The sequence below is a fragment of the Oryctolagus cuniculus genome, chromosome 6, assembly GCF_964237555.1.
Source record: "Oryctolagus cuniculus chromosome 6, mOryCun1.1, whole genome shotgun sequence".
Lineage (NCBI taxonomy): Eukaryota > Metazoa > Chordata > Mammalia > Lagomorpha > Leporidae > Oryctolagus > Oryctolagus cuniculus.
Window position 1 is genome coordinate 109,662,826 of NC_091437.1, and position 27,859 is coordinate 109,690,684.

At 39.5% G+C, this 27,859-nt stretch overlaps 1 protein-coding gene across 16 annotated transcripts in view; it reads left to right on the forward strand.

Moving 5' to 3' along the window:
• Positions 1-27,859, forward strand: part of RALYL (RALY RNA binding protein like) — an 833,139-nt gene that overhangs the window by 104,596 nt on the left and 700,684 nt on the right. For 3 of the 16 annotated variants that reach the window (XM_051844577.2, XM_051844589.2, XM_070075264.1), the window contains exon 2: positions 12,742-12,845. The exons of 11 other annotated variants lie outside the window; for them this stretch is intronic. The gene's annotated coding sequence lies outside the window, so the exon portion shown is untranslated. Of the gene's footprint in view, positions 1-8,069; positions 9,539-12,508; positions 12,846-27,859 lie in introns of those variants that run through there. 2 more of the 16 variants (XM_051844588.2, XM_051844585.2) reach the window with 2 other exon arrangements.

Genomic DNA, 27,859 nt, shown 5'->3' on the forward strand with positions numbered 1-27,859 from the left:
AACATGATCTTATTGTTAATCAAGAGATCACTTCTTTATTTGATCACTGAATAAAGTATAAACTATACATAATTTGAATGATGAAAACTGTTCTTATGATTTAGAACACAGGTTGTTGAATTTTCTGTTACTTGTAGTCCAAAGCATCCCCTCCATATTTTTTGCCTTTATTCTCATCCAATAAACTGAGTTTACCCAGGAGACAGGTGCAGGCATGTAGTGTTTTAAGAACTCAATATTCCATTATATATGGAGATCTGGCACATAATGTACTATCTCATAATTTTCACAGTCAGTGAAATAAATGACACTAAAAGAGAATACATATTCTAGTGAAAGATAATAAAAGATTAGTTATATTTATTAAATAGAGCATTACTTTTGACCAGTTTTTAAAAAGGCTTGAAAGACAGCAAATTACAAAAAATGAATTAAATAGGATACTTAATATAGGGGACGTAGTAATTTTGTTATAATAAATAAAGAGGGGCTGATGTTGTGGTGTAGCAGGTAAAGCCTTTGCTTATGAGTCCGATATCCAATATGGGCACTGATTTATGTCCTGTCTGCCCCACTTCTGAACTAGCTTCATACTCATGGCTTGGGAGAACCGGTGGAAGATGTCCCAGTGCTTGGGCAACTGCCACCCATGTGGGAGACCCAAATGAAGCTCCTGGCTCCTGGCTTTAGCCTGGCCCATCCCTGGCTGTTGTGGGCATCTGGAGAATGAACCAGTGGATGGAAGATATCGCTGTGTCTCTCCCTCTCTTTGTAACTCTGACTTTCAAATAAATAAATGTTTAAAAAACAAAAATGAAGAACAGATAGAACAGTCAAACAAATAGGTGGAAATTTTTGACAAAGTAACCTTTAGAGTGAATATTTCTGCATTAAAATACGTCTAAAGAAAATGTTTCAATGAGAAGTCTTCTTATTTAATGATAACCATACAGTCTTTCCTTGTCCTAGATTGCCAGATATGAAAATATCTTATTTAGTAATACTGTTTTCTTTCAATTTTCCATTATGTAAAAGGTTATTTTCAGAAATTCAAGCAGTAATGCAAAAAATTGCTCTGCTTGAATGATTGTTTTTTAGTTTTTAATTTAATATGTAGTTCAGTATTAGAGAAATGTATGATGTTAGCCTGTATAAAATTCATTTTTATTCTTATAATAGTGACATGGGTATTTTGTTAAGCAAACTAGTGCATTTTCAGCTAAATAATGAAATGTTTAAAGTCTGAAATAAGTCACTTAGAAATACTTCAGGATCAGTTATGTAGATTTCAGTTTGTTCGTGTTTAAAAATGTTTTTGTCACTCCATAATGGGGTTTTTCAAGAATAGCTCTACAGAAATACAAAGCAATTCAGTGCCAGAATTCATAGACCATTAGCAGTATTTTAACCTTATCACTGTCAGACTGGGCATCCTCTAGAGAGTTTTGAATTAAAGGAGCTCATGAAGTCATTAGGTGGAAAGAAGCACAGGTTAAAACTCATTTAGCAGAGACCCTACCTACACCCTGTAATGGCATAAGATGGTTAGGGTCAAGCCCTTCTTTTCTAGCCTATATTTTTTTCATTATCTTAAAATATCTACTTTGAATTATATTGATTGCAGTGAAGGATATAATAACTTAGAAACCTAAAATTAGTGTCATTTCTAATGTTAATGGTATATTCTACACCATGTCTGCTTGAGTATCAGTATTTAGATTGTAGCATTTAAAGAAATTCCAATTATCTGTAAAAATAAACCACAAAATACAAAAGAGGTGAGAACTGGAAAGAAAATCTGAAAAATGAGAAGAGAAAAATATACATGTGTATAATATTGAAAAACCAAGGGTTTATTTCATTTTTTTCCAATACATTAATTCAACTTTCATGAGATTCTGAATACTATGCTAATTTAAAATATGGTTCTATCTTGTACCCTTCCAGCTAAGTGCTTTCTATAATAACTATAGGGTATATTTTAATGCTATAATACAAAAATATTCTTACTGGAGTTTGAAGGTTTAAAAGGTCCTTTATGAACACATTCTAGAGAATAGAAGATAAAGCTTGTGAGGGGCCAGCATTGTGATCAGAGGCTTAAGCTTGTTCTCATGATGCCAGCATTCCATATTAAGTCCCAGCTTCTCTGCTTGCTGTGCAGCTTCTGTTAATGCATTTGGGAAGGCAGCAAATAATGCCTAAGTACTTGGACCCCTGCCACCTGTGTGGAAGATCCATATGGAGTCTCTGGCCCCTGGCTTTGGTATGGTCCAGCCCTGGGTATATGGAATATGAACCAGCAGATGGGAGATATCTCTCTCTGTCTCTGTCTCTGTTTCTGTCTTTATCTCCCTCTCTAATTGTGCAGTATGTGTGTGTGTCTTCCTCTCCCTCTGACACTCTGCCTTTTGAATAATTAATATATATATATACATATATATCTTGATTTTAGAGTTGTTAATAAATACTAATGTATGGAGGGCTAATTGTTAGGTAATAATTAAAATTATCTACTCATTGTCTCACTTTTTAAGGTACTATTCTTAGGAACAAGCATAGTAATGGAAGAAGGGTAATGAGAAACCAAAGATAAACTGTATGATGCGATAAATGATTGTAAATGCTATGGAACATGGATGTGGAGTCGGTAATGCTGGGGAAGAGAAGTTACAATTCTAAGGTTGTCACTGAGAAGACGGCATTTGATGCAGGTGAAAGAATGAATTCTATGAGTACTTTGAGAGGAGGATTCTAACCTCAAGAATAGAAAGAATAAAGACCATGGGGTGAAAGTGTGTGTAAGCTGTGGGAGGGACAGCAAGGAGGCTAGTGTAACTTATGTACAGGAAACAAAGGAGAACATTCATAGGAGGTTAGATCAGAGAGTGTAATAAATACAGTAGTAGGCGATACTGAGAGCTTTGGCTTTTACTGGAGAATAGAAGCTATTGGAGGTTTGTGAGTGGAACAGTGGACTTGTACCTTTTAGGGACACTCTGACCAAAAAATTGAGTTCAACTAGTCACTTTCCTGGGATTTTTTGTAAAAAAAAAAAAAAAAAAATTCACTAGACTTGAAGTGGCAAAATACAGGTTCAGAGTTCACCCTTGCATCTTATATGTGTGTATATATATATATATATATATTTTTTTTTTTGACAGGCAGAGTGGACAGTAAGAGAGAGAGACAGAGAGAAAGGTCTTCCTTTTGCTATTGGTTCACCCTCCAATGGCCGCTGCGGCCGGCACGCTGCGGCCGGCACACCACGCTGATCAGAAACCAGGAACCAGCTGCTTCTCCTGGTTTCCCATGGGGTGCAGGGCCCAAGCACTTGGGCCATCCTCCACTGCACTCCCGGGCCACAGCAGAGAGCTGGCCTGGAAGAGGGGCAACCGGGACATAATCCGGCTCCCTGAACGGGACTAGAACCTCGTGTGCTGGCGCCGCAGGCAGAGGATTATCCTAGTGAGCCGTGGTGTCAGCCGCATCTTATATGTTTTATGTATTGCACAAGGCCCTTCACTTTTCTGAGCCTCATTTTCCCTAATGTGGAATGTGTGCAGCATCTAACCAGATAACATGTATGAATAATATTAGTAAAATATAAAATATTATTCAAGTATATAGATATAAGCAAGAAGAAAAAGAGATAATTGTTGCTGGTCTGGGTGCTGTGTTGATGGAAGCAACAGTGAAACCACTGAGGAATAATAGCCATGGGAAATAACAGTGGTTCAGGCCCCAGTGAGAGCGGTAGGTAGTGATAAATTATCAGATTCTGTGTATACATTGATAGTTTAACTTATGGGATTGACAGGTGATGAAATTTACGGTTGAAAGAGTACAATCAAGGATGATTTGAATGTTTTTTAATTAATATAACATACTATAATGTGGATAGAGTTCCCCCAGTTGGCACAGCTGTCTTTTTCTCTTGCCATGCTTCATTGTGTGCAAGCGAGCAGAAACCATACGTGTTGTGTATTGTTTGTAACAGAGACTGACCTTTTGTCATGTAAGTACAATGAGTAGGGAGTTGAGTGTATGCCAAATAGCTGCCATTATCATGGGCCAAACAGTTTAATCTGGTTAAACAAAAAGGTGAAAGTGGAAATGAAGTGATAGGGTGGAGAAAACATCCTGGAAAAAAGAGATCAAGAAATTGTAAGGCCAGCTTATTGGGAAAATTATTGGAATTACCAAACCCTACAAGTTAATGACAGAGAGAGTAACCTAGGAGCTAAAATTCTCAAGAAAGGGAAGGAATTGACTGAAATTAAGAGAGGTCCTGGGTAATATCTGATTACAGGAGGTTCTGAAGAGGTTTTGGAAAGTTAGAGGTTAGTGGTCTAAAGTGAGATGAGAAACAACCTATTGTTTCAAAGACCAAAATCCACCTTATTAGGGGTGTAAGCAAAAATGAATTATGCAGATAAAGAATTCTGCTGATAACTAGCTGTAAATTCCAGAAGATCTGGTGGTTTCAGTAATTGGGGAACAGTGGGAGAAAGGGAATGTGGAGGCTGTAGAGAGTTTTGTTAGGGTTGAAGGATGGCCTTGGATCTTGGGCTTCTCTTGATGATGGTCATTCTGGTAATTCTCACCTTGCCTGGGTCTGTAGTTACTGAATCAAATAATGTTACTGACAAATCTCAGTTATCACAGAATCTTGCAAAGCAAGGCTCGCAGTGTTTTGAAATAAAGGGAATAAGGAGGTTAATCTGGCTGCAGTGTGTAAATAAAACCCACAGGCTGCGTCTCAGTCTAGAAATCAAGACAATGTGCACACGAAAATAGAGAACTGAGTATTGAGTGACGTATGCAGGAGACCAGGAATATTGGTAATGTCAGTGAATTCCCAATTTTTCTGCATATTAGAAACATCCCAGAGCTTTAAAGATCACCGATATCAAGACCACACCCAAAGACATCAGTTTTTTTTGTTTTGTTTTGTTTTGTTTTGTTTTTTAATGCCTCAAGTTGATTCCAGTGGGCAGCCAAGCTTGAGGGCCCTTGTGCTACAGTATCTCTTAATCCTGTGCTATTCAAATCATTGAAAGCATCTGTCATGTCATCCTCACTGATTTTCTCTTCTTCAGTTGTTATCTGTTGAGACTGGCAGGGCCTCATTTTTCAGTGGTTTAGCTTGTTATATAAATAGTTGCAGAATGTCACGTTCATCAATTGCATAGAATTCTGCATCTCTGAAAGATTCGTAATGTCCCCTTGTACTCCTCTTTGTATTTTTAGTTGCAGATCATGGTACTATTGTGTCTTATTGCCCTATTTGAAACCTTAATTAGCTAACAAAATGTTGACTCCCAAAATGGGAATAGATGCAAGATATTTTTATTTTACAATTTCTTTCTCTACCTAAAAAAACTGTGTATGCATATTTGTAAAGGGTCAATTATCTGACATATTTTGTTTTATAATATTTATAATTTATTTAAGTAATTAATACTGAACAAAAATTTTGCTTTCTGATGTCATAAATAATATATTAGGTAATACAGTATTACAGATCTTTTTTATGCTGTCAAAGCAAAGTGCACCGGACAAAGTTAAGCATGCTTGGGGCTGGCACTGTGGCTTAGCGGGTAAAGCTGCCGCCTGCAGTACCGGCATCTCACGTTGGTGCTGGTTCAAGTCCCGACTGCTCTACTTCTGATCCAGCTCTCTCTGCTATGGCCTGGGAAAGCAGTAGAGGATGGCCCAAGTGCTTGGGCCCCTCACTCACGTGGAGACTCAGAGGAAACGCCTGGCTCCTGGCTTTGGATCAACACAGCTCTGGCCATTGTGGCCATCTGGGGAGTGAACCAGCTGATGGAAGACCTCTCTCTCTGTCTCTCTGCCTCTCCTCTCTCTGTGTAACTCTGATTTTCAAATAAATCTTTTTTTAAAAAAAGTTAAACATGCTAAGAGAAATACTTTTTTATAGATTTATTTATTTAAAAGATGGAGTTATAGAGAGAGAAAGAGAGAGAGACAGAGAGGGGCTGAAATCTTCCATTTGCTGGTTCACTCTCCAAATGGCTGCCATAGCCAGAGCAGGGCTAATCCAAAACTGAGAGCCAGGAATTTCTTCCGAGTCTCTTACACAGGTTCAGGGACCCAAGCACTTGGGTCATCTTCCGCACTTTTCCAGCCTCCTTAACAGAGAGCAGAATTGGAAGTGGAGCAGCCGGGACTCAAACCAATGCCTATTTGGAATGGGGCGCTGCCGGAGGTGGCCACTTTACCTGCTTCGATGCAGTGCCTGACTCAAGAGAACACTATTTAAAGTGATGACAGGCCTGGAGAGACACCAGAATGCTGCCTGCACTCAGCTCTACGGAAACAAACTTGGAAGGACTTTTACACGTTGGGGTGAAAGTGAGACCAGAGGCCCCCAGTGTTGTTAATCGCCTTTATGCAAAGGAAAAATAAGCTTTCCTTTTCTTTCTGACAGGAGGTAGTTTTATAATTTGAAGCAAGACTCCAGCACAAATTTAGGCTTTTATCCCCCCATAGAAACTTTTTATATTTGAAAGAGATAGATTCTAGGTCCTTGATTAAAAAAAATATTTCTGGATTGTAAAACTACCAAGAGGCTTTTAAAAGGATTTGTAGCTCAAGGTGCTGAACAAGAAAGTTCTATTGCAAGTTTTCTAAGGCAGATGCTAAGAATGGCCCAGAGTGGAGAAGAAGCACGTGTGAAGTTCAGTTACACTGAGGAGAACATTAAAGCCCTCTCAGTCCACGTGCATTTCTCCAAGAAAGTTGTAAATTGTCTGGTGAGTGCAAGAATGTCTTTTTTTTTTTTTTTAAGATTTCATTTCTTTATTTGAGAGGTAGAGTAACAGAGAGAGGGAGAGATGGAGAGAAAGGTCTTCGGTCTGCTTGTTCACTCCCCAAATGGCTGCAATGTTGGAGTTGCACCAATGCAAAGCCAGGAGCCAGAAGCTTCTTCTGTGTCTCCCACGTGGGTTCAGGGGTCCATGCACTTGGGCCATCTTTCACTGCTTGCCCAGGCCATTAGCAGAGAGCATAATCAGTAGTGGAGCAGCTTGGATACAAACTGGTGCTGATATGGGATGGTGGTTCTACAGGCGGAGGCTTAGCCTACTATGCCACAAAGCTGCCCTGAAGAATGTCTTAAAAAACAGTTGAGGGGCCAGCACTGTGACGTAGTGGTTAAAGCTGCTGACTGCAGTACTGGGAGATGCCAGTTCAAGTCCCAGCTTTTCCTGTTCCGAGCCAGCTCTCTGCTATGGCCTGGGAAAGCAGTAAAAGTTGGCCCAAGTCCTGGGGCTCCTGCACCCACGTGGGAGACTCAGAAGGAGCTCCTGGCTCCTTGCATTGGATGGGCCCAGGCCTGGCCATTGCTGCCATTTGGGGAGTGACCCAGAGGATGGAAGACCTCTATTTCTCTCTCTGCCTATTCTGTAACTCTGCCTATCAAATAAATATATAAATCTTAAACAAAAAGTTGATTCATGTTGGAAAATTACCTTCAAAATTTTTTTTTTAATTTATAATCTCATTAGAAGAGAACAAAATTTTTCATTTTTATTGCCTGCCAACATGGTTTTGGTAAAAAAGGACTTTTTTCAGCTTTTATTTTTATTTGGACCCATTTGTAAATGAAGAAGGGACTATCACACTTTCAATTACAAATGAGATTAAACTATAAAAATATGTTTATTGTCACTTTGTAATTCCTCTCCTGGGAATTGACAATCTCTGAAGTTTATAAAAGCATTTTTCTTTTACAATGTTATTACTTTTAAAGAAAATTAGTCTTGTTCTATTCAATAAGTTAATGGTTCAGAAGTGAGAGAAAATCCACCCAATATGGCAAGGGTTAATAAATCCGAGGTGTTTGTTTTTGCCCCAGAAATTTCACATCTCAGTTTCCACTGGTTTCTTTTAGTTTTCAGTAAGAACAACTGGCATAAGAGGAGGTGTCTCATTTGAAAATATTTTTTCTAATTTTGGCTTCAGGAAAAAGGAATTGCTGTGTTCTGGTTTTCTTGAAATACTCGACATGGATACTTCAGTTGCATAGGGGCAATCACTGTCGGAGGGAGGAAGAAAAGAGTAAACTTTGTCCAGGATACATCCTATGATAGCCCTTCCTCATGTGGCTGCCCACCTGCTCCTCCCGCAACAGCCACCCACCCACAGCACCAAACGATTGTATTTGCAAGTTTTACCTTGTTTTAAGTGACCTTGGTTGTGACTCTCCCACAGTCACTCCCATGTCCGTGATTGGCCTTTTTTAAAGCTCCCATCTTTAGATGTTAATTAAATTCTGAAAGCTTTACTTTTTCTCAGGAAGCTCCACATGTCATTGGAGGAAAGAAATATATTGAATTGTAGTTCTATTTTTGATATCTTCCAGATCACTCTTTTCTCTCTTTTATCTTCTGTCTCTTTTTGAATAATTAAGAAATGACTATTCTGAAAGGAAACCTACAGGCTCATTCTAGAGGGAACCTTCATGCAGCAAATACTTCTGATGTAGTATGTTACATCGAGGCTTCAACAAAAGTACCCACAGCGTGAAGTAAGGGAAGGAGAGAGCAGAAGACTAAAGTTTACTGAGTGTCATCCAACTGCCAAGCACTGAGGAAGTCCAATCTCATGTAAATGAAGGGCATTATTAACTGAAAGACTCTGAAAAGCCGTTTTATATTTAGTTCTGCCCCGTAGTTTGACGTGAGATCTGGCATAGAGTAGGCATTAAATAAATGCTAAATAGAAGTACAGAGAAGTTGGAGAAGTAAGGACATTTGAACTGGTGTTAAAGAATGTGTGGAATAGATGGACCTCTTTTAACTTTCAAATTCCTTAATGATGTTTGTGATCTTCATAACTTCATAGATATTAAATATAAGTTGAAATATTTCTGTTATCTAATTAATTACCAAAACTTTGATTCAGAATCATTGATGAAGAACTATAGTTGACATAGTAATGACTGGTTAATAGCACAAGTTTATTACTAACTGAAAAATAATTAAAACCAGTAAATATTATGTGCATTAATATTTTGCTTAAACTAAATATAATAGGCATGTAGTTTCAAGAGCATTTATTGTTTAAATAGGAGGAGCTTATCTTTGTTAAAAAGATAATTTTAGTATTAATTCATAAACAATCAAATGGTATGATCCTTGTAAAAGCTGTTGTACTAATTAAGAATAAATTATGCTTTCTCTAATGAGCTGTTGATTAGTTGGAAAGAGCTCTCATATTTCTTTTAGTTCAATTTTAAAAAAGTAAATAAAATTATAAAAATAAATACTGGTATATAATCTAAATACATAGGACTTATATATGTATTCATATTAGGAATATACTCTATGTTAGCAGTACTTATGTGTGTGGCATATACAGATGTGTGAAAAATGCATATATGTGGGGTATATGTAAATATGTATATATACTTACACACATATGTATATTCTTCACAGCTTGCAGTCTGATCCAACCTCATGCCCCCAGTTACAAATGATTGCAGTTCCACTGTTATCATCATGTTGCTGAGGTAAAACTTGTGTCTCACAGAGTTTTCTTACCAAGAGGGGGTCATTAATAGAGACCAAGCAAGTAAAACATCTGGCCTCAAACTCTTGCAAGATGTCTCCTTACATACCTTTTCAAACCATGCTTAAATTGTTTGAATATAGGTTGTGCTAAAAAGTATGATCTTTAAAATTACTTCACTATTATATATTTACTTGATATTTAATAGAAAAAATGAAAAGAAATGATAATAAAGTAATTCTAAGTTTACTTCTAAGCTTAAATGCAAGACAGAATTAATTATAAATGCCAACATATTGAGGAATAAGGAAAAATTTAAAAATAGAGAAATAGAGCAAGAACAAAATAGGAAGAAAGAAAGAGAAAGAAGGAAGAGGTGTTAGTCTATTAATTAGCACTTTTAAGAATACATTTATTTATTATTTGAAAGTCAGAATTACAGAGAGAGAGGGGGAGAGAGGGAGAGATCTTCCTTCTGCTGGTTCACTCCCCAAATGGCCACAACAGCCAGAGCTGGGCCAGGCAGAAGTCATGAGCCAGGAGCTTCTTCTGGGTCTCCTAGATAGGTGCAGGGGCCCAAGCACCTGGTCTATCTTCTGCTGCTTTCCCATGCACATTAGCAGGGAGTGAGATCTTAAGTGGAACAGCCAGGACTTGAACAAGCACCCACATGGGATGCTGGTGCTGTAGACAGGGGCTTAAGGGGTTGTGCCAATAGTGGCCCCTAATAAGCATTCCTGTGACCACAGTTATAGAATGATATGTCACTTAAATGTCAGTTGCCTGGGTATTTTTAAACCTTCTAGCTTTGTGAGGTTATTCTTATTTACGTTAGTTTTCATCTCTACTATCATAGAAATCCAACATTTCCCTTTCACTATATAGGGACATGTGGAATCTACATTTTCCCCAGTCATCTCATCTTGACTTCACATTTCCACTGAACTCTTAATCTTCTGGTCTCTTCTGTGTCCTCCCCCTACCCATATTTTGTCACAGATTTATTTATTTATTTGGAAGTCAAAGTTGCAGAGAGGGAGAGACAAGGAGGTCTCTCATCCACTGATTCACCCCCCAGTTGGCCACAACAGCAAGTGCTGGGCCACACTGAAGCCAGGAGCCAGGAGCTTCTTCCAGGTCTCCCACATGGGTGGCAGGGACCCAAACACTCAGGCCATCTTCCGCTGCTTTTCCCAGGCCGTTAGAAAGAGTTAGCTGAGCGAGAAAGGGGGCAGGTGAAACATGAACCATTGACCATATGGGATGCTTGTATTGCATGTAGTGGCTTTACCTACTATGGCACAATGCTGGCCCCATCTCTTCTGCATTCTGCATTGATATAAACAACTCCATAAGCTTTTCCTTTGAATCTCTAGGTAAATCACAGGGGTCCTGAATTTTGCAGTTTTTTGAAACCATTTTGGGTAGCCTAATATAGAAAATAATAAGTTGAAAATTAGAATATTATTAGTACACTATTGTTAGAAAATTATTTATAATAGTCTGTCAGTCATTTTCATTCTTGAGATTTTTCACAGACAGCCAATTGTCATCAGATGCCGATGTCTTCAACTCTCACCTTCCATGATAATTGTTGAGATTCATGATCTGATACATGCTGCAAGCACTGGAACCTACTTTTCTTTCTACTTGCTCTTATTGGTTTCACAATTTATTATGTATGAAATTCTGCTCTCTATTTTCTTGTTGAAGCAAGCCCTGGCTTTTTATACCAAAACAACCTGTAATGTTATTTTTCTGAGTAGTCATCCACCCTGAAGAAAAATTATGTGACTGTCTTGGAAGGCACATTATTTGTTTTCTCTCCACATTGCAAAAGGAATTGCAGGATTTTTTTCTCCCTCTTCGCTTGATATAAGAAAAATGAGAACTTTCAAAGTCCTTTATATCCTACTGTTTAATTTTTGTGTGTGTGTGTGTGTGTCTAGTTCAAAAACAAATACTTAGAAAATGTCATTGGCCATTAAGAAGGATTTAAGAGATCATGAAATTGACAATTCAGCATCACTGTAAATGGCACTGAAGTAGAAAGAGTGAATTGTGATTTTGTATATACAGCATAGCTGGGTGGGGAACTAAAGGATAAAAAGGAAAGATGAAGTTTTCCCTGATCTGAGGTAATTAATAGAGTTCCTAAAATATTTATTGTGGTGAAGTGGACATTTTGAGATTCGATAATTGTTTATTGTCCTTGTATCTTCTGTTGAGGAACAGTGTTTTTATTTTTTTTTCCTTCTTACTATTTGTTGAACTCTTACATAGGGTCAACTTTACGATCATTAAGTAAATTGAAAGAAGATTTTTGTAAAAATTAAGAGTCAAAATGGGAGAGGGAGAAGAAAGAAGGGTTGGAAATGAGCAGGAGGGTAGAGTGAGAATTATCACTATGTTACTAAATCTGTATATATGAAAATCACAAAACATGTAACTTAAATAAAATTTTTAAAAAAGAACAAAAGAGAGATGTAGGAGATAGCCATCTTTTACAAAGTGGTAGGATTTGGGGGTAGATTAGATTATGATGTTTAGAAATGCTTGCCTATTTGTGTTCTCGGTTTTATATGAGGCTATTGCTAGTTTCTAGAATGGAACCGTCCTTGAAACTCTTTACTGGGTAGGAAATTTACCAGTTTCTGGCAGGTGTTGCAGTGCAGCAGGTTAAACCTCGTTTTGGGAAACCTGCATCACATATCAGAGTACTGATTGGAGACCTGACTATTCTGCTTCTGATCCAGGTTCCTGGAAATGCATTCTGGGGGGGGGGGGCAGAAGATGATGGATCAAGGTCTTAGGTCCCTGTTACCCATGTGGAAGACTCACATTGGAGCTCCTTGGCATGGCTAAACCCTGGCTGTTATAGGCATTTGGAGAGTAAATTGGCAAATAGAAGATTCATATTCTCTCTCCCTCTCTCCCCCTCTCTCTCCCCCCCCCTCCCTCTCTCCCTCTCTTCCTCTCTCTCTCTCTCTCTCTCTCTCTCTCTCTCTATTTCTCTATTTCTCTATTTCTCTCTCTCCCTCGTCTGTCTCTCTCTCATTCTGCCTTTCAGGTAGATGAAAATAAAGATTTTGTAAAAACCCTTGACTGGAGAACTAATAGTTCTGAGCAATATGATACCCATTTATTCTTCTAAAAAGTTTCTCCTGTATTTCAAATCCTGTTGTCTAAACTCTGCTCCCACAGAATATAAGGAAGACCATCAAAACAAGAACAAGTAGAGACTGCTCAATCAGAGCTGATTGCATCAAGGCCACCAACCATCATTTGTGTTTGATACAGACTCAAAGGTAAACCCCTAGGGGCATAGAAAAACTTTATAAGATAAAAAGATCGGTATGTAAAGATTTCAGTTTTGTTTGATTTGGGGTTACTGGTTTGAGGAAGCTCGAAGTGGGCTAGCTACAATGGGGAACATCATTTGTGATTAGTTGGGGAGCATGATTAGTTTTCTTTTGTTGGTCCTATGTTGGAAATGGGCAAAACTCAGGGAAGCTGGCAGTCATTGACCAAGTCCTGATTCCTCTGAACTTACTGCTACAAAAGTTGTGTGTCAGAGTTTTCTCTTTGTCACATGTAATTTCTCAATCCTCAAATGTTACCAGTGGAAGCTGTTGATAAGACCAACCTCTATGTATACCTTATTGGATAAGGGAGAAGGCTACCATAGTAGGCTCTGATGGTGTCTTGGAGTGGAAGAAGTTAAATTCAGTAATTCAGTGTTTGTTGAGAATTGAAGTTTGATTTAAAGCAGTTTTTTTTTTGCTCCCCCCAGAAAACGCTTTATTAAATTCAATGGGAAAATAAATTGTAGAAATATACGTAATGTAAAAATAGCCATGTTTCCAAAGTTGCAGCTTTCATAAACAGTTGGCCACAGACATAGCACTGAGCTTGTCATTCCCAAATCCCCTCATCCATGTTGGAGAGACTGGTTCAATGGAGGTTTAGTTGACTCAGACCTGGTTTCATGATTCATAAGAACTGGTCATGGCCGGTGCCGCGGCTCAATGGCTGATCCTCCACCTGTGGCGCCAGCACCCCAGGTTCTAGTCCCGGTCGGGGCACCGGATTCTTTCCCGGTTGCCCCTCTTCCAGTCCAGCTCTCTGCTGTGGCCCGGGAGTGCAGTGGAGGATGGCCCAAGTGCTTGGGCCCTGCACCCGCATGGGAGACCAGGAGAAGCCCCTGGCTCCTGGCTTCAGATCAGCGCGGTGCGCTGGCCGCAGTGGCCATTGGAGGGTGAACCAACGGCAAAAGGAGGACCTTTCTCTCTGTCTCTCTCTCTCTCACTGTCCGCTCTGCCTGTCAAAAAAAAAAAAAAAAAAAAAAAAAAAAAAAAAAAAACAAAAACAAAACCAAAACCAAAAACAAAACAACAACCACAAAAAAACTGGTCAAATAACCCAGAATGGCTTGGTCCCAGGAAATGTAAAATGAGCTTTGTCAAACCATAAAGAGTTTTGTGTTTTGTTCTGCACTGAAGATTACTTTGCACTCTTGGTTCAGACCTATCTCTGAAGTATCCTGGGTTCCAGAGTTTGTAAGATTCCTCTAGCTCTTCTGGCTGCTGAAGGCCAAAAGTTAGACTGTGGTGCCAGGATGATAGCTCCTCCTGGTCTGTGGACAAAAGCAGTAGCTTCTCGCTGGGGAAGGACAGTGCTGGAGCCTCTTCAGGGCAGAAGAAGCAAGTCTGGGGGCTGAAGGCCCCTAAAGTCTTGATGGCCTTCTTGAAGCTTCACAAACCTCCAGAAACATTTGTTTTTCCATAGCTGCTCCTACAGGGTGGCCAAGACCTCTCTGCCTTGGCAGCAAATTGAGTGTGGAGTTTCAAGTGGGGGCAGAAGCCCTGCAGGCCATGTTCCCATTGCCCTTCTTCCAGGTGAGGAAGCCTCTCTTGGCTAGTAGTATAGATGAGCCCCAGAGCCCAAACAGGGCCTGGACTTGGCGATCCCATGATCTCCTTGGCTTTTAGAATCCCTAGGAATTCCCTTTTAGAATTCCCTAGGAAGCTCGTGGCCTCCAGCCCCAGGTGCTCCTGGTAGTGCTGCCTGGTCTCCAGCAGCTCTTGTGAGATTGTTTTGCATTTCTGTTCCCCTCATGCACACTGCTCTTGCAGCAGGCACTGTGAGCTGGGCCCAGGGTTCTCTAGGATGACTGAGGAAATGACAGTTCCCAAACCAGTTTTTTTTTTTTTTTTTCCCCAAAATGGGAGTAGGTTTCATGAAAATTCAATCAGGACAAGGATATAGCAGTTCAGAATTGGTTGAAGCAGCAGGGCAAGGATTTTCAAGTGAGTGATTCAATTGCTTATTGATGTTGCCTTTCAAGGGATCTTTAAGAAAGGTCTCATAATGAATCATCAGAACAGTTCTTTGGAAAAAGTCTTGCTACTGAAGATAAAATGAAGGCAAGTCCATGTTCATAAAACCAGGTGTGATTTTGATTCTTCCTATACATACAGGGTGAGTGTAGAAGTAGACAGGTTTTTTTTTAATCTATTTTTACTTGTCTAATATTCTGCTTTCCTTGAATATCATTCTCTAATATTGCAAAATATATGAAGTAGCTGTGTGAAAGCCATAATCATATTTAAAGAAAGAAATCTTCAGAATTATAAATACCTTCCATATCCTAGTAGTATTCACTGAAGATATGAGGTGTCTTCAAATTTTTCAGGGAAACTATGGATTTATTTTAAAATTTTTGTGCCAAAATAAACTTACCTTTTAATTTCGCTTTCCCATGAACCTTTTGAAGTCTACCTGTATGGTCTGTTCACCAAAAGTGCTCATCTATGGCTCTAAGAATTTTGTCATTTGTGACTTGATTTTGATCTTGGTGACAGTGACACGGACACTTTCTCTGGGACAAAATCAGTCTATGAAGTTTCTGAAACATGATAGCATGAGCTATGGTTTCTTCTCTAGCTGTGTCCAAGAGACTTAGGAGATGCTACCGAGGTGAGGACGTTACACTAGGTAAGCTTCAGTGAATAATGGCAATATCTACTTTGAGGGAAAAGGAAAAGGTGGATGACTTCAGAATGTCCATGAAGTAGGTTTTACAATAAGTACTGTGTGCATGACAAGCATGCAGTCTTTATTATGGTAAAAGTCTTTCAAGTGACTTGAAAGTGTGTTACCATCATAGCCATAACTTGGCATCTATTATTGGCTGAATGGAGGTTTCTTACAGACATAGTAATTATCCAAGGTTTGGTAGCTTCCCTAATGATAAATTCAGATCAGAAAATCCAAAGCTAAAAGATTTCAAAGCAAGGAGAAAATGATCTTGGTGAGCAATACTTTTAGATCACATAAATGTTTCCCAGGACACATCTTTCCTAGGGCTGTGACACCTCAACCTATTCACCATATTCATTTTTCCTTTCTCTTGAAAATGCCCCAGGCTCCTTATGATAATTATTCCATCCACTTTACGGAGTTTTGCACGCTGAGTCAGAGAAAAGTTCTGTCTTCACTATTCCCTAGAGGAGCAGGTACCTTTCCATTGCGTTTTTTGAATGTGAGCTATCCCACTACAGGAATACATAGGAAAAATTTCATCTTTTCTGTGGTGGATACTGCCTGAGTGTTCACAGTGAGGCCATAGCCTCCTGAATATTGTACATGGCTGTTGTCCTGCTTCTGCCCAAGCAGACCTTGTGAAGGCATATCTTCCTAAATGGTATGTGGCTGCAGTAAGCAGAAGGTTTGGGTTATTATTAGATATTGCTTTTAGGAAAACTCCTTATCATACTCCAAGGACATAGAAGATGAGCCAGGAGCAACATGACCGCCAGCAGCAACTTGAGTTTTTGCTTCTCACCATAAATATGTCACAATATGCTTGGCTCCCTTGCTTATGCCTGCTTGTTATTCTTTTACAATGAATATTCTGGCTGTACATTCCTAATTGTTATGTTACTAGTTGAATCATAGACGAAATAATAGAAAGTGCTGTCTGGAGCTGTCCTGTGGCATTCTTCAGATGATGTTTGTGTTTTGGCTCATCATTTGAAATTCTGCACTTTACCAAGCTTACTTGACTACACAAATATATAGTACTTTGTTGTTGCTCTTGCTTAGAAAAGATCAGTTAAATATCTTTCTCTCTCCCTAACTCTGCCTTTCAAATAAATTCTTATTAATATCAGTTAATCAGTAATGATGTTTAGTATGGAGACCTCATTACTACACATTTAAAAGAATAAGGGTCTTTTGGGATATTTGTGGAAAATGGAACTTAAAGATAAGTTTATTTTGGTGCAAAAAAAAGTCATGCAATTTTTCCATCACGTTTATTTTTCATGAAATTTTTGAAGACTCATCACATAATGTTGATTAGCTAATATATTTTGATTTGTTGCCAAAAGAACTTAAAATAGTGACTATTTTCTTTTGTGAGTAAATGAATATGCATGTGAAGAACGTCTGAATAAACTTGTTTTTCTTTATGTATTTTTATTATTTTTCTTAATGGAATCAATTAGCTTGGAATGATTAGAAAGTTCAATATCAGCTATTGGCCTAGTAAGAATCTATCCTGTGAAGAATGCTTTGTAATTCAGAATGTCAAATTAGAATTATGTCCATCTGTAAAATTGTGCTGGCACACATTTTACTTTTGTTCCTATTTTTAAAAGTTGTTTTCCCTTTTTTATTTTAGTTTTGATTAATTTTTAACATATTCAGTATTATTTGTAATTAGAAGTATAAGAACATAACAGTGGGAATAGAGAGGGAGGAGATGTACAATTTGGGACATGCTCAATCGGACTTGCCCCAAATGGTGGAGTTAGAATTGTGCCAGGGGATTTCAATACAATCCCATCAAGATTGCATGTACCAATGCATCTCACTAGTCCAAGTGATCAATTTCAGTTCACAATTGATCACACTGATAGGTCTAAGAGTCAAAGGGATCACACAAACAAGACTAGTGTCTGCTAATACTAACTGATAGAATCAAAAAGGGAGAGAATGATCCATCATGGGAAGCGGGATACACAGCAGACTCATAGAATGGCAGATGTCCTAAATAGCACTCTGGCCTCAGAATCAGCCCTTAAGGCATTCGGATATGGCTGAAGAGCCCGTGAGAGTATTTTAGGCATGGAAAGCCAAGGCACTCTGGGAAAAAAAAAAAAAAGAAGACCTAAATGAAAGATCCCTGCGAGTGAGATCCCAGTGGAAAGAACGGGTCATCAAAGAAGGAGGTACCTTTCTGTGAAGGGAGGAGAGAACTTCCACTTTGACTACGACCCTGTTGGAATAAGATCAAAGTCAGCAAACTCAAAAGGCTTCCATAGCCCTGGCAACTCATGACTAGAGCCTAGGTTGATTACTGATGCCATAAACAAGAGTGTCAAATTCTTAAGTCAACAACAGGAGTCACTGTGTACTTACTTCTCATGTGGGATCTGCCCTTACTGTGTTGTCCAATGTGAAGCAACGCTATAACTAGTACTGAAACAGCATTTTACACTCTGTGTTTCTGTGTGGGTGCAAACTGATGAAATCTTTACTTAATATATACTAAGTCAATCTTCTGTATATAAAGATAATTGAAAATGAATCTTGATGTGAGTGCAGCCTGTTGAAATCCTTGCTTAGTATATACTAAGTTGATCTTCAGTATATGAAGGTAATTGAAACGAAACTCGATGAAGGGCAGGATGGGAGAGGGAGAGGGAGAGGGGATGGCAACGGGAGGGAGGGAGTTTTTTTGGGGGGGAAGCCACAACAATACACAAGTTGCACTTTGTAAATTCACATTTATTAAACAAAAAAAAACTATATAACAAACAAAAAGAAAAAAAAAGAACTTAATACTTTACCCTTTTAGTATTTTTTATGTTCTACTTAAAACGATTGGTTGAACTCTGTAATTAATACACAGTTACTCTTAGGTGTTTAATTAATGCTATAAATAGTACTGAAATAGTATTTTACACTTTGTGTTTCTGTGTGGGTGTAAACTGTGGAAATCTTTACTTAATATATGCTAAATTGATCTTCTGTATATAAAGATAATTGAAAATTAATCTTGATGTGAACAGAAGGGGAGAGGGTGTGGGAGAAGGGAGTGTTGTAGGTGGGAGGGAAGTTATGGGGGGGGAGTTATTGTAATCCATAAGCTGTACTTTGGAAATTTATGTTCATTAAATAAAATAAAATAAAATGTAAAAAAAAGAAAATGAATCTTGATGTGAATGGAATGGGAGAGGGAGCAGGAGATGGGAGGGGTGTGAGTGGGAGGGAAATTATGGGGGGGGGAGTCATTGTAATCCATAAACTGTACTTTGGAAATTTATATTTACTAAATAAAAAAAAAAGTTAAAAAAGAACATAATGATACCCCCCTCTTCTCTCCCAACTTCCTTCCTTCTACTTTTCATTTGCTTTTAGTTTTTGAAATAGCCTATTTTAAATTTACGTTAGAATAAAAGGCTCAATACTTCCCCAAATAAGTTTAAGAAGTAAAAAGCAAAAGGACTATAGTTTGGGAATACAGACAATGGCAATAAACATTAATTTAATGTATAAATGACCATTTCAACTGCATATAGTTTTTTTGTCATTTAGTCTTTCATAATTTATTTTAATGAAATAGAACCAATAACATTGTACCATATAAATATTTCCTGTGTGGTTATAAGATAACAATCAGGTTCATTTAGACTTTAAGCCATTTCCTCCAAATGTTTATGCACAGGAATAATTTTATGTAGATTGTAATGCAAATAATTATATATTACATTTTTTGTACTCTGTTACCACATGTAAGGGAAAATATATGATATTTGTTTCATTTGGAATGCTTTATTTCACTAAGTGTAATGGTTTCCAATTGCATCCATTTTGTTGCAAAAGATAGGATTTCATTTTTTGTAGCTGAATAATATTCCATAGTGTATATATACCACGTTTTCTTTATCCAGTTATCAGTTAATGGGCATCTGGGTTGATTCCATATTTTAGTTATTGTGAATTGAGCTGCAATAACATGGTGGTACAGATAACTATTTCACATGTTGACTTCACATCCTTTGGGTAAATTCCCAGGAGTGGGATGGCTGTCTTATATGGTAGCTCTATTTTCAACTCTCTGAAAAATCTCCATTCTGGCTTCCACAATAGGTGTACTAGCTTTTCCTCCACATCCTCACCAGCATTCATTGTTTTATAATTTCTGTGTGAGAGCCATTGTAACTGGGGAGAGGTGAAACCTCATTGTGTTTTTTATTTTCATTTCCCTGATGACTAGTGATTCTGACCATCATTTCATGCGTCTTTTGGCCATTTTAATTTCCTCTTTTGTAAAATTCCTGTTCAAGTCCTTTGTCCAGTTCTTAACTTGATTGTTTATTTTGTAGTTACTGAGTTTCTTGATATCGTTATAGATTCTGGATATTAATCCTTTATCAGTTGCACAGTTTGCAAATATTTTCTCCCATTTTGTTGGTTGCCTCTTCATTTTGCTGAGTGTTTCTTTTGCAGTGTAGAACTTTCTCAATTTGATATAATACCATTTGTTAATTTTGGCTTTGATTGCCTGTGCTTCTGGGGGTCTTTTCCAAGAAGTCTTTGCCTATTCCAATGCCATGCAGAGTTTCCCCAATGTTCTGTCTAGTAATTTGTTGGTATTAAGTCATAGACTTAGATCCTTGATGTATTTTGAGTTAATTTTTGTATGAAGTGTAAGGTAGGAGTCTAGTTTCATACTTTTGCTTGCAGAGATCAAAATTTCCCAATACCAGTGAATGATTTTAGCTCCTTTATCAAAGATAGCTGGTTGTAGATGGATGGATTGATTTCTGAGAATTCCCTTGTTGTTCCATTGATCTACATATCAACTTCTTTGCCAGTACCAGGCTGTTTTGATTATAACTTCCCTGTATATATCTTAAAATCTGATATTGAGATGCCTCCAGCTTTGTTTTTTGTTGTTAAGATTGCTTTAGCTATTTAGTGTCTCTTGTGTTTCCATATGGATTTTAGCATCTTTTTATTTTTTTAGATATGAGAAGAATATCATTGATATTTTGGGATGTCACTTTATCTGTAAGTTGCTTTTGATAGTATGGACATTTTAATTTTAATTCTTCCTCATGAACATGGAGTATTTTTCTATTTTTTGATGTCTTCATCTATTTCTTTTATATTTTATAGTCATCAGAGATTTTTTCATATCCTCCATTAAATTAATTCCAAGTTATCTGAAATTTTTTTAGCAGTTGTGAATGGGACTGATCTTAAAAGTTGTTTCTTAGCCATGACATTGTCTGTGCATACAAATGATACTGATTTTTGAGTTTTTATTTTATATCCTGCAGTTTTACCAAACTTTCTTACGATTTCCAATAGTCTTTTAGTGGAGTCTTTTGGTTCCCCTCTATGTACAAACATGTCATCTGCAAATAGGGATAGTTTGACTTCTTCCTTCCCAATTTATATTCCTTTGATTAATTTTTCTTGCCTGTTGGCTCTGGCTAAAATTTCCAGGACTATATTGAAAAGCAGTGGTGAGAGTTGGCATTCTTGTCTGGTTCTGTATCTCAGTGGAAATGCTTCCAGCTTTTCCCCTTTCAATGAGGGCTCTGGCTGTGGGTTTGTCATAAATTACCTTGATTGTGTTGAGCAATGTTCCTTGTGGGGAGCCATTGCACCGTGCCTGAATGTCCCTCTGCATCCTCCCAGCACAGCATTACTGCGCTCATCTCAGGAGTTTCTGAATATCCCAGTCCCCGAAGGGATTGTGAGGATGCCTGCTTAGGCCACTTTGGAGGCCAATCCTTGGAGGCAATGATACTACGGTCTGCACCTGTGTCTAGTAGGCCAAGAATGTCCTTTCCATTTATTTTTATCTTTAAGGTTGGTCTCTGGTCTAGTTCTAAAGACAAGAAGGTACAATCTACGCCTGTGGATCCAAAGCCTTCACTTCCTCGTTGTTTCTTTGATGCACTGAACTGCAAATGCTTGCTAGGAAGGATTACAAGTTGTGCAATCCTATCTCCTGGATTAATAGCTGCTATACCTCTAGGGGACTCAACCATGATTTTCACCATGCCAGTATAATCCGAATCTATGACTCCTGGATGAATTATGAGACCTTTCAAGGAAGAGGATGAACGTCCCAACAACAATCCCACTGTCCCTTCCTCTAGGGGTCCCTGAAAGTCTGACTCAATGGCTTGCACTCCCATTTTTGGTGTCAGTATGAGTCTGGCGGTGGCACAGAGGTCCAGGCCTGCGGAGCCTGCAGTGGCTCTCCGTGGTCTCTGGGATGTCTGAAGCTGGGCCACTGACTTTGCCTCCCCTGCTGCTGGTCCTGATGGGGGCCCTGATGCTGACTCTCGAATGCCCCATATATTTGCGGGCCCTGGGGACGAGGGCCCTGCTGCCCGTTTTTTGGACGCGCCCCACCATTGCCAGAAGCAAGGACGTTGCCGTCAATGACCTTTACCGAGCGGCATTCGTTGGCCCAGTGCTTTCCCTTCCTGCATTTTGGACAAATTCCTGGTCCTTCCTGTCTTCGTTCTTTGCCTCTTCCCCTTTGTGGACATTGCTGCTTCATATGTCCCATTTTCCACAGCTGAAACATGCTCCAGCGTTCCCTGATCCCCTGTTGCCCTTCGTGATTTGAAGGACTGCTGCAGCGAGGCCAGCGTTGGATAGCGGCCCTCCTATTTCCCTGCATTGTTTTATCCATACCTGAAGCCCTTTGCTCTTCCATGGTGTTATAGCGGCTCTGCATTCCTTAGTGCACTGCTCAAAAACCAACTGTTCTATCAGCGGCATGGTGCGATCTGGATCTCCAAAAATCCTACCCGCAGATTCCGCCATGCGCGCTACAAAGTCTGAAAACGGCTCGGTGGGTCCCTGTGTAATCTTTGTCAAATTCCCACCTACCTCTCCTCTGTTGGGTATAGACTTCCAAGCCTTGATGGCTATCTTGTTAACTTGTTCATACACTGCATGTGGGTAACCTGTCTGCTGGTTAGCGAATCTCCCTATGCCTAGCAGCATATCTCTGTCCCAATGCGGATTCCCTGCCGCTGCATTTTCTGCCGCTTGTTCATTGGCAAAGTCAATCAGGAAAGCTCTGAAGTCTAAGTATTGTCCTGGTGACAATGCAGCACGAGCCAACCCGCTCCAGTCATTTGGAGTCATGCAGTATCTTTGAAGATTTTTTACTTGAGCCAGCGTGAAAGAGCCGCTGATGCCATAGGCTCTTACTGACTCTGCCACTGATTTGATTATCTTTATGTGGAGGGGTTCCTCGTACCTCTGCCCTTGCGGATCTTGGAAGACAGGATAGGCACTTAACAACTCCGCACCAACCTGTTTCCAGACTCCCGGACAGAAAGTCCGCCCTCTTCCTTGCGCGGATAGAGACTCATACTGAGGAGGAGAGGCTTCAGGCTCCTCCCCTAAGTTCCCCTGGAAAGTACCATGCTTAAGTTCCTTTTTTCCTTTTAGTTGCAACTTCCTCATTTGCCGATTTAATTCCCGTACTTGCTATATATCAGACTCTTTGTTATCGCCACACTCTTCAGACTCACTGCTGCTTTCTGAGCTACTTTCTGCACTAGTACTACTTACTAAGGAGGGGCTGCGCAACTCGGAAAGATCGGGGTACAGTTTTTTCCTAGTTCTTTTCTGACTCTCCTTCAAAGTTTTCCCTTTTTCACTGGCAGCTCTCTCGGAGCGCTCTTCCTGAAGCTCCTCCAAGGCAGCTTGACCGCTCAAAATAGTTTTACTATACCGCTCATCCTCGAGGCATGCTCGCACTAACTTCCATATTGGTCTCACTCCCCTTTCTAGATTACCCTGTTCGAATGCAAAATCCAAATCCCTGCCTAGTTTGTCCCATGAAGGGATAGTAAGGCTTCCCGAAACCCCATACCAGGGTGCAATGGTATCGCAGTTACGTAAAAACCTATGCAACGTACTAGGCTTAAGTTTCAAACCGTTTTCTCAAAGCAGCGCATTCAGCGCCAGAAAAATTGGATGGGACTGTGAATTACCCATCGTCAAAAATTGTATTCTGTCCCTGGCCACGGGTCAGAGCTCCTTCTGCTTTTGTCGCAGAACTTCCTCTGCTTTAATCGCAGAGCTATCCTCCCGCTATTGTTGCAGGACTGCCCGCTCTTATCGCGGATCCCCACCTTGTTTTCCTGGGGGACTTACCAGTGCTGCCCTGACTGCAGGAAGTTCTGAGTTCACGTTTGAGATGGTCCCCGTACGGGCCACCAGTTGTCGTGTCGCTCGACCAGCAAGGAAGACACGACCCGAACTCTTCTTCAAGCAGTTTATTCAGGAACCTTGAACAAGCTTCTTCTTCCGCCTCCTTTCCTCTCCCCTCCCTCTTATAGCCATCAGCACACCAATCAAAAGCAGCCAAGTGGCAAGGATTGATTGGTACAGCAATGTGGAAGCCAGAAGGGAGCTCAGCCATCTCCTTATTAGGAGTTGTTTGTTTCTTGCCAGTCCTTCCAGGAGAAAGGAGCTGGCGCCATCTTTAGGGCGCGGTGCAATGGCTCCCCACAGTTCCTTATATACCCAATTTGCTTCAGTTTTTTATCATGAAAAATGTGTTGTATCAGATGCTTTCTCTGCATCTATTGAAGTAATATGCATTTTATTTTTCAATTATTTAATGCGACGTGTCTGATTTATTGATTTGCATATGTTGAACCATCTGTGTGGATAAATCCCACTTTGTCCAGGTGAATGATCTTTCTGTTGTGTCGTTAGATTTGATTAGCTAGTATTTTGTTGAGTATTTTTGCACCTATGCTTATTGGGGGTATTGGTGTATAGTTTTCTTTCTTTCTTGTTTCTTTTTCTGGTTTTGGAATTGAGGTAATTCTGGCATCATAGAAGGAGTTAAGGAAGCTTTCCTCACTTTCAATAGTTTTGAATAGTTTGAGAGAATTGGAATTAGTTCTTCTTAACATGTCTAGTAGTATTCAGCAGTGAAGCCATCAGTTCTAGGCTTTTTTTTTGTTTTGGGATGGTCTTTATTACTGGTCATTTTTCTATTTAGGCTTTCAGTGTCTTCATGCTTCAATATTGGTGCATTGTATGTGTCCAGGAATCTATTACTTTTAGATTTTCTAATTTGTTGGCATATTGCTGTTTGTAGGTATTCCTGATGATTATTTTATTTCTGAGATATCCTTTGTTATGTCTCCTTTTTTATATGATTTTATTGCTTTAGGTCTTCTTCCTCTTTTTTTTTTTTTTTGGTATGTTAGGCCAATGGTATATCAATTTTTTTTTCAAAAAAACTTAATTTCACTGATCTATTGTATTGTTATTTTGGTTTCAATTTTGTTGTCCCCCAGGGAATCTTTCCCATTGTTGACTAACCAGCCCTCAAAATGAGAGACCACAGGACTGCTTGCTCAGATGGGGATAGGAATGAGGAACAATGGTCATCAGGAATGGCATGACTGCACACAAGCTGTGGGCCACTTGAGTGGCTGACCAGAGCTAGTGGGGTATAAAACAGTAATGGATGTGGCTGTGGGCAGTTTCTCAGGGTAGGATGATAGGGCAGGTGCATCTGCTAACAAGGTGGACTCTCAGTCTGTTCAGCTGGTTCTGTTGACTGTCAGTTGCAGGCTTGATGTTTCCGGCTGGTACCCAAATGAGCTGTCCTGCATTCTCTGGAAAGACACAAGCATATCCTCAACCCTTGGTTAGCAGAGGGTGTAGTGCCTTCCATTCTCCTGTCAGGGGGTCTTTCCACTTAACTATAGGGTCTGGGGTCTCAGATGGAAAGGATCCCCAGTGTATATAAGTTGGGCTAATCACCTCATACAAAAGCCAGGCCCAATCCCCATTGAATAGATGATAACAGGAACCATCTGGGTAGAGCAGTGGCCAATATTACAACCCAAACTTGGCTTCCTTAGAGAAATGGTACAGGAACAACTGGAAAAGGGACACATAGAGCCCTCTACTAGCCCTCACAAAACGCCCATTTTTGTGATACCAAAGAAACAGGGAGAATATAGGCTAATACAGGATTTGAGAGCCATCAACAAAATCATAAAAAAGATGGGAACATTCCAGGCTGCCATTCCCCATCCTATGGCCATTTTGGCATGGCCTTCTCATTCCACCACACATTTTTTTAAATTCTTTTTCAGGCATTTCATCAATGTCTTCATCTTCAAATTTTTATATTGAAGTGTTGTTGTTTGGGGGAGTCAGGTTGTCTTCCTTGTTCTTCTTTCCTGTATTTCAGCATTTACTTTTAGCCATTGATGGAAATGATTGTTGGTTTTCTCTACTGTCTGATTTTATCTTTGAATTATGTCTCTGTGGCTAAGTGGAGTGTCTGTTCCATCAGTTAATACCAAGAAATTGCCAGTCATTGCTTGAGATGTGCAAGTGTCCAGGATGACACCTGAGTTGGGCATGGTAGATCTCTATTGTCAGCACAGGGAGAGTATGATCATGCCTATTGGCATAATCACACTCTTACCTCCTCTTTTGCCAGGTGATCAATGCCTGGGGTTATCCCACAGTGAGTACAAACCTCACTCTCATGTAGTGTATGAATCAGGCAAAGGAAATCTGTGTTCCTCAGTGTGAGCAGGGAACCTCTGGGTTATTTACACCAGTCAGGGAACATTGAGCCTCTGACTCCAGATAGAGTGAGTTCCCAGAGATCCAGCCACATTCCATGCCCTATAATGAAGTCAAAAGGTTCCCACAGTCTCAGTGCTCAAGGTTCCCACAGTTTCAGGGTGCAGAGGATCTCTACTCCATCCTATGAGTCTGTCCCATCCATGGAGAGAACAGAGTCATTTCCAGAGCCAGCTGCCCGTGGATGCTCCACCTTTGCAGTTTGAGCCCCAGAGCCTGTGATAGATTGAGAGGATGGGTGCCCCTCACAATCTTAAGTGGGTGCCAAGACCTCTGTCAACCCATCTAGCCAGACTTAAAGTTAGTGTGTAACATGGATTTTTTTTTAATCTGATAAAATCCCCTGCTTGTGTGTGCAAGAGCCACTGCAGCCTTTACTTGAGTCAAGGTAGTGTCTTCTCCCAGCCAGTTGGCTGCAACCCTTATGGGGATATGGGGCAAAAGAAATATCCTTTTCCTTTGCGAGATTAGGTGCATACTCTGTCCCCTGCTGGGACTCTAGGCAGAACTGAAAAACAGTGTGTTCCACAAAGCTGTCCCTCTGGCAGTATCACTAGTGGTGCCGCAGTTTGGTCCCACCTGGCTCTCAGAACCTGACATCTACTCGAGCCTCTAGCGCAGGAGTCTTGGGTGGTATCCCCCACTTGCTGCTGTGTGTGTTTTACTACCCACGCTGCTCTATGGCATTCCTCTTCTTTCTGCAGAATTTCCATTGCAAACTTCTGTCCAGCTTTTCCCTGGGAATGCACTTCCTCTAGTTTTTTCTGCTGTCTTCCCCTGGTCAGACTCAGCATGTCAGTTCTCTATTCAGTGATTTTGGAATCCTCAAGTAAACTCTTGCAATTCTACAGATGACAGCTGAGTTAGTTACGGAAGACAATGAAAGACTTTGAAGATTAATCTGTTATGGCATTAGAATTAAGAGTTAGCATTTCTCTTTTGATGGTAGTATGAAATTATAAAAATGACAGCTGAAACCATTCAATGGGATCTTAGTAATCATCCAGGAAAATTATGATAAATATGTGATCTTTAAATTTTTGTCAAAGGAGTAAAAGTTCTTTTAATGTAAATTTATAAGGTTCTAAAAAAACAACTAATATTTATTTAGTATACCATAGTTTAAAATATTGGAAACATTGTGAAAGTGCTCCTTTGTAAATAACTTGTCAATAATAGTTCGACAGTACTCCCTCTTCTTGTGTATATGATTTGTAGTTGGCATCCTTTTTATGCATTTGTGCCTGCCACATTCCTCTCTAATTATGCATCAGATTCTGATACTTTATCTATTTTACTTCCCATATCATGAAAGATAGGAGAATTTCTTTGCGTAAAGTTTTTGTTTTATGTTTTTGCCCATGTCACTTTGGACATTTTCATCTTTTTGTCACATGACTTGGCTTATTTCTGTCATTAATCTCACCTTCAGTAAGTTTCTTTGTCTATGCATGTAAGTCTCCTGAATGGTGGAATTGTCAACATTCTTCCCATGTTTGATTCTTTCTTCCATAACTCCATTTACAGTCAATGGAAATTTCACTTCAAACACTAACATATTTCATTTTGTTGTTGTTGAGCTTTCATCTCTGTTGGCCATTTCTTTCTTTTGGTTATGTTTTTTCAAGAATCTCAT